We start from the raw sequence: 6,337 nt of genomic DNA on the forward strand, positions 1-6,337 counted from the left end.
CTGCACTTTTCATGAATGGCTTTCATAACAAACACAAACACACCACACACACACACACACACACACACACACAGAGTTGACCATCCGCAACCTCCGCCAGCATGCATATCCAAAACAAAAATAAATAAATCCTCCAGGAGGTAGGGGAGGGAAGGGGAGGGGGGTGGGGAGGGGTGGGGTTGGGAGGGAGAGGTTTTGGGTCGGGTCGGGATAAGAGATTATGTGCAGTCAGTGAGAGTGTGCAAATGGCCCGTGGAGGATGACATTGGGAAATTAATCTGCCCTGGGCCTCTCAATGGCCACTTTTGGCAGCAGCTGCTGCTTCTACCGCAGCTGGCGTCACCACCAAAACACCACACCACTGCCACTGGTATCACCACCACCACTGCCGCCGCCACCACCACTTCCACCGTGGCTGGCTTAGTGCCTGCGCTGGCTGTGCTGTGTCGTGTCGCTGCTGGATGCGGAGCGGAGGCTGATGAAATGAAGCCCCTGCCCTGCGGCTCCGCGCTCTCGTCTGTGGGCTGGAGGTGCTGATGAATGGCTGGAGTGCCCGTGCTGGGTAACAGACGCATCCATCAGGCACCCCGCCACCACCCTGCCACCACCCCCGCCCGGACACGCGGGCCGTTGATTGATACATCCAGCCTGTTGTGGTTGTGGTTGTTTTTTCAGCCGAAGACAATGGGAAGCTGCCAGTCCTCTCCCGCTCTGCTGTGCCCGACTCTGCCTGACTAAGTGAGGGGGCAGCAGCAGCAGCAGCAGTGCCCACATGGTGCCCACAGGGCGCTGGTACAGTGCGTGGAAAACCAAGGGGACCTGTACGCTTTGCTTCTACTCTACTGGCTTACTTGTTCCTTAATGACTTCAACTGCCAGGCTGATGTATGACAGACCGCTGCAGTGCTCAGCATCCGGAATCCAGCGTTTGTGTGGGTAAGTCTGCACCCGTGGGTGCCTTCTTCTGCTGCTGTTCCGCTTCACTGTGTTTTAAATATTGCTCCGCTCCCTCCCTCCGACCCTCCAACTTCCTCTCCAGTTGTTTTTTTTTTTTTACTGTGTGTGGATCGTGTGATGGTGAAGGCCTCGGGCGTCCACCCAGGCCCAGCTCCCGGGGCCCTCTCCACTGGTGCCTGTAATGGGGGAGAGATGATGAGGGCAGTGGCAGGCCGGTAAGGATCACAGCGCCGGGGGCCTCCGATCCCTCTGGCCTGCCTCACTCACTCCGCTCCTGGAGCTCCCCCTGACGGACACGCCTGACCGGGCCCCGCTGGGCCGACGCCGGTCAAGCCGAACCGGCCTGAACCAAAACGAAAGGTGCAGTGCTGGATTAGAGCCCCTGTCAGACCGTCCAGGCAGGCGGGCAGGCGAGTGGTGGCAGCGAGTCATGTCTGAGGAGGTACCGCCTGGCGCCCGCTGTCAATCAGAGACGCTCGGCTAGAGAGAGGAATGAGAGAGAGGGAGAGGAAGAGACAGAGAAAGAGTGAGAAATAGGAGAGAGAGAGAAAAAAAAAGGAGGGAGAGAGAAAAGGCATTACTGAGCGAAGGAAGGAAAAGAGAGAGAAATCATGAGAGAGAAAGTTTAAATGAGAGAGAGAGTGGGTATGTGAAAAAGAGCGAGAGGGCGAGAGAGAGTGGGCATGTGAAAGAGAGAGTGGTATGTGAAAGAGAGAGAGAGTGGGTATGTGAAAGAGAGAGTGGTATGTGAAAGAGAGAGTGGTATGTGAAAGAGAGAGAGAGTGGGTATGTGAAAGAGAGAGTGGTATGTGAAAGAGAGAGTGGTATGTGAAAGAGAGAGAGAGTGGTATGTGAAAGAGAGAGAGAGTGGGTATGTGAAAGAGATCAAGAGAGAGTGGGTATGTGAAAGAGAGAGTGGTATGTGAAAGAGAGAGAGAGTGGGTATGTGAAAGAGATCAAGAGAGAGTGGTATGTGAAAGAGAGAGAGAGTGGGTATGTGAAAGAGATCAAGAGAGAGATAGAGGGGGAGTGACAGGGAGGGAATAGAGCCTCTGTTCTGCAGGATGCCATGCCTGACTGCTCCACAGCGGAAAAACTTTTCAATTTTCTCTTTCTCTCTCTCCCCCTCTCTCTGTGTGCACCGTCGACCCCGACTAGGCAGCAGGCTCAGTGCATTAGTCCTCCCTGAAGTGTAACGCTGCGGCACAACTCGCCCTTTGAACTGCGCTCGTGTGAAGCCAAATGCGTCCCTCACCTCTGCGGTCCTGTGGCTCTCGCTGCTTTGACACTGTCAGGGATTGATTTGTTCGAGGGACACCATGTCCTTTGATGTCCATCTCCGTCGTCCACACCTCATCTCTCACAGGAGGCCTCCAGGCGTCTGTTTCTGTCTTTCTGTCTGTCTGTCTGTCTGACTGTCTCACATCTCTAGCTCTACACCGTCTTACCCCCCTCTGTCCTCACTCCCCACTCTCTTCCTAGACAACCTAAATCCCTGTTTTCTATTCAAAGCTTAGTTCAGCTTGCAAATGCATAACCTTAGGGACTCTGTGTCTGACTGGTGTGTGTGGTGTGTGGTGTGTGTGTGTGTGTGTGTGTGTGTGTGTGTTACTGAGGGTGTGTAATCTCTAAGGTCTCTGAATATATCTTATACACATGCACACTCAGCCACGCACACACACACACACACACACACACACACACACACACACACACACACACACACACACACACACACACTCACCCAGACTAACACACACATTCACACACACTGTGAGACAGTGTGCATTTAATTGGGATGAAGCCCAGAGTCTGGTCTTGTCTGCAGCAGCAGCTGGGTAAAAGTTCCATTTTACAGGCAGTGTGTGTGTGTGTGTGTCTGTCTGTCTGTCTTTCTGCGTGTGTTAGAGATAGTTTTTGCATGGGACTGAGACTGTGTGTGTGTGTGTGTGTGTGTGTCTGTGTGTGTATGTGTATGTGTATGTGTGTGTGTGTGTGTGTGTGTGTGTGTGTGTGTGTGTGTGTGTGTGTGTGTGTGTGTGGTGTGTGTGTGTGTGTGTGTGTGTGTGTGTTGTGACTTCTATCCAGGCTTTCGAGTGTGAATCCCTGTGTGTGACTGAGCATGCAAGGGTCTGGGTCTTGGGACATTAAGGAATCAGACTGAGACCAGATTGGGGAGCGCACAGACACTACTGGAAGAGAAAAGGGACAAAAGACTCAGAGATAACACTAAACCTCCAAGACCACTACAGTACAACTCTGTACCCTTAATGGCATTTACAGTAACCACCTGCTGAAAATAGGACACAAATAGAGAACGCTCTATATCCCATGCTAGTATGCAGAGACAAAAGTCATGTCAAATGGAAAAAGCATTGTTTGCAGTGTTTGTTATGGCGTGGGGTTTGGTTATACTGTCTTACTTCCAAGAATCAGTCAAATGTTTGCTGACTGAATAATTGTGCGTAATCTTTGAACCTGCACCAAGTATAGCACCATTGTGTCATAAGGTGTAGCGTGGGCCTTTGGACTTGCTTACTGTTGGAGAGAAGAATAGAGAGAAGACAATGACTAAGTGGGTGAATAAACTCTTCATTTTACTGAAGCGTGTTTATTCACTTCTTTTCAGTCTTCTGTCTTTTGACATTTCACTTTAAGACTTTGCTAAACTAAACACGTCATTATAACAAATGTCATTGTATTTGTGTGTGTCTGTGTGTCTCTCTGTGTGTGTGTGTGTGTGTGTGTGTGTGTGTGTGTGTGTGTGTGTGTGTGTGTGTGTGTGTGTGTGTGTCTGTGTGTGTGTGTGTGTGTGTGTGTGTGTGTGTGTGTGTGTGTGTGTGTGTCTGCTCGTGTGTATGTATGTGAGCTTATGTCAATATGACACACGGCTTTATCTCCCCCCCCCCCCCTCACACTCTCTGTCTGCCTGTGCCCTACCCTCTCTCTTCCCTCTGGCCAGTACAGGCCATTAGGCCCAGAGGGTACCAGTCACATGAATACCCATGAATAAATGGCATCTGAGCCAAGCCTTCCCTCTCTCTCTCTCTCTCTCTCTCTCTCTCTCTCTCTCTCTCTCTCTCTGACTCCCTCCCTCCTCTCTCTCTGTCTTGTCCTTCCCACCTCCTCCTCATCCCTCTCATTCTTTCTCCAAATCTCGATTAATTCTGCCCCCCCCCCCCCCCACACACACCCAACTCCCATCTGCTCCCTCCACATTTCTTTTCACTTTTCTCTTTTTCACTCTCCCCTCTTCCCCTTTTCTTTTCACCCCTCTCTCTCTCTCTTTTCTAGTCCACTTTCAGCCCCCTCTCTCTCTCTTCTCTCTCTCACTCTCACTCTCTGGCTCCGCCTGTCGAGTGGGTTCTCTGCTCTGATTGGGCACTGGCAAGCTGTTCAGTCCTCTCTGCCGACTTCCCCCCCCCTCCTTTCCTCTCCCTCCCTCTCCCACCCCCCTCCCTCCCTCCCTCTCTCCCTCCCTCCCTCCTCCTTCCCTACCTCGCTCAGGCACTCTGTGAGTGAGTGAGTAAGTAAAGCAAAGAGGCAGGCGTGTTTCAACAGATGGTTTGAGCTGTCCTGATTCAGCCACCGCCGCTGGTTCACAAGAACTCTCTGACCGACCACAAGAGAGAGAGAGAGAGAGAGAGAGAGAGAGAGAGAGAGAGAGAGAGAGAGAGAGAGAGAGAGAGATTGAGGTGAAAGCGAGAGTGTGTGACTGAGTGAGAGAGAGCGAGAGGGAGGAAGAAAAGTAGTCCAGGGATTTGAAACTGTTCAGAGTGGGACTTTTCGACTCACTTTTTTTCTACCCTGCGTTTGTTTTTAAACTCCAGCCTTCTCCTCTCTCCTGCTCACTTTACAGCGGGTTCACATTAGTGCATGTGTCTTTCTCTCTCTCTCCTCGCGCACGCGTGTATTTGTATGTGTGTGTGTGTGTGTGTGTGTGTGTATTTGTCCTGCACTGTTTTGTGCCAGGGCATGCAATGGAGTGACCAGTTGTGGCTGACGGGGTAAAAAGAGAGAACGAGAGACACAGAGGGAGATAAAAGAGGACAAAGTTGGACAGAAGAGTGATGAGTGTGTGAACACTCCTCTGCCACCCTCTGCCAGACGTGTGTGTTTCTCTCTCTATTGCTGCGTGTGTGTCTCTGGTGTGCGTCGTTCCCTACTTTTTTTTTGACGGACGGGACTGAAACGGCCAGGACAAGAGAGCACAAGAGAAGAGTGAAGAAGAGTGAAGAGAGGAGAAGAGGAGAGGAGAGGAGAGGAGAGGAGAGGAGAGGAGAGGAGAAGAGGACGAGAAGCCACCTGCTCACCAACCCCCCCCCCCCCCCCCCCCCCACCCCCCGCCCATCGTGTCTACCCTTCGTCTTACCCAGCTGCCTCCCGAGGACCTGCAGCCACACAGGAGGTACACCACGGTGACATGCCCTACTTTTCACTGCGCTGCCAGTTTCCCGTTCCCCCTCTCTCTCTCCTCCCTCTCTCTCTCCCCCTCTTTCTCTCTTACCCACTCACGCGCTTACTTTTCCACCGTTTTTTTCAGTACTTCTGTCTCTTCTTGTCATTATCTCACTGTGTTTCTTGCACTGATGTAACTGGACTTTGGGACTTCACAGGAGCTTCTAAGCTAACAGCTCCACTCTCATGAATCCCTGGTTCTCTCTCTCTCTCTCTCTCTCTTAATTTCTCTCTCTCTCTCTCTTTAATTCTGCCCTATCTCACTCTCTCTCTCTCACATTATGTGTCACTTAAAGGGGCCAACCTGTGCTTGCTTGTATTTGTTTATTATTGTTTTCTTGGCTTTGTTGATACTGTCTTGTGTGCTTGTTGTGTGTGTTTAGTAGGGAGGCGTGCTCCCGGTGCTCTCTCTTGGTGTTAGTACGTGGGTGTTGTGTCTGCTCTGCACTGTCTCTGCACATGCAGATCGACTCCAGTGATCGTACGTGGGGAAAAGGGAAGGTTGCAGTTACACCCTGCTCCCCTGCCCCTCACTCTTTAACTCCGTGTGTGTGTGTGTGTGTGTGTGTGTGTGTGTGTGTGTGTGTGTGTGTGTGTGTGTGTGTGTGTTAGTTTGTGTGTCTTTGTGTGTATGTATGTTATTTTGCATGTCTTTGTGTGTATGTATGGGCATGTGTGAGATGCCAAAATTCAAACTTTGTGTCTAGTCCACACAAAAGATGTGTACTGTCCGTGTAAAAGTACAGACTCAGTGTTATTCACTGAGCACAAACATGGCTGACAGGTGTATCACCAGATATGGGCAAATTGAAAATGCTTCCTACAGACCGTATGTGTGTGTGTGACTGGGAAAATGAGATAGCAGATGTATTGATTCAGTCATGTGTGATGTATTGACTTTGCTGATATTTACTTACTGAGTA

General features: G+C 50.9%; 1 protein-coding gene across 1 annotated transcript in view; it reads left to right on the forward strand.

Annotated features, from left to right (window-relative positions):
* Nucleotides 1-5,298: 5,298 nt before the first annotated feature.
* The window catches only part of sulf2b (sulfatase 2b), a 164,173-nt gene continuing 163,134 nt past the window's right edge, over nt 5,299-6,337 (forward strand). Inside the window, 1 exon segment of the mRNA XM_042097930.1 lies at nt 5,299-5,364. The gene's annotated coding sequence lies outside the window, so the exon portion shown is untranslated.

Source organism: Alosa sapidissima, chromosome 7 (genome assembly GCF_018492685.1).
Source record: "Alosa sapidissima isolate fAloSap1 chromosome 7, fAloSap1.pri, whole genome shotgun sequence".
NCBI classification, from domain to species: domain Eukaryota; kingdom Metazoa; phylum Chordata; class Actinopteri; order Clupeiformes; family Clupeidae; genus Alosa; species Alosa sapidissima.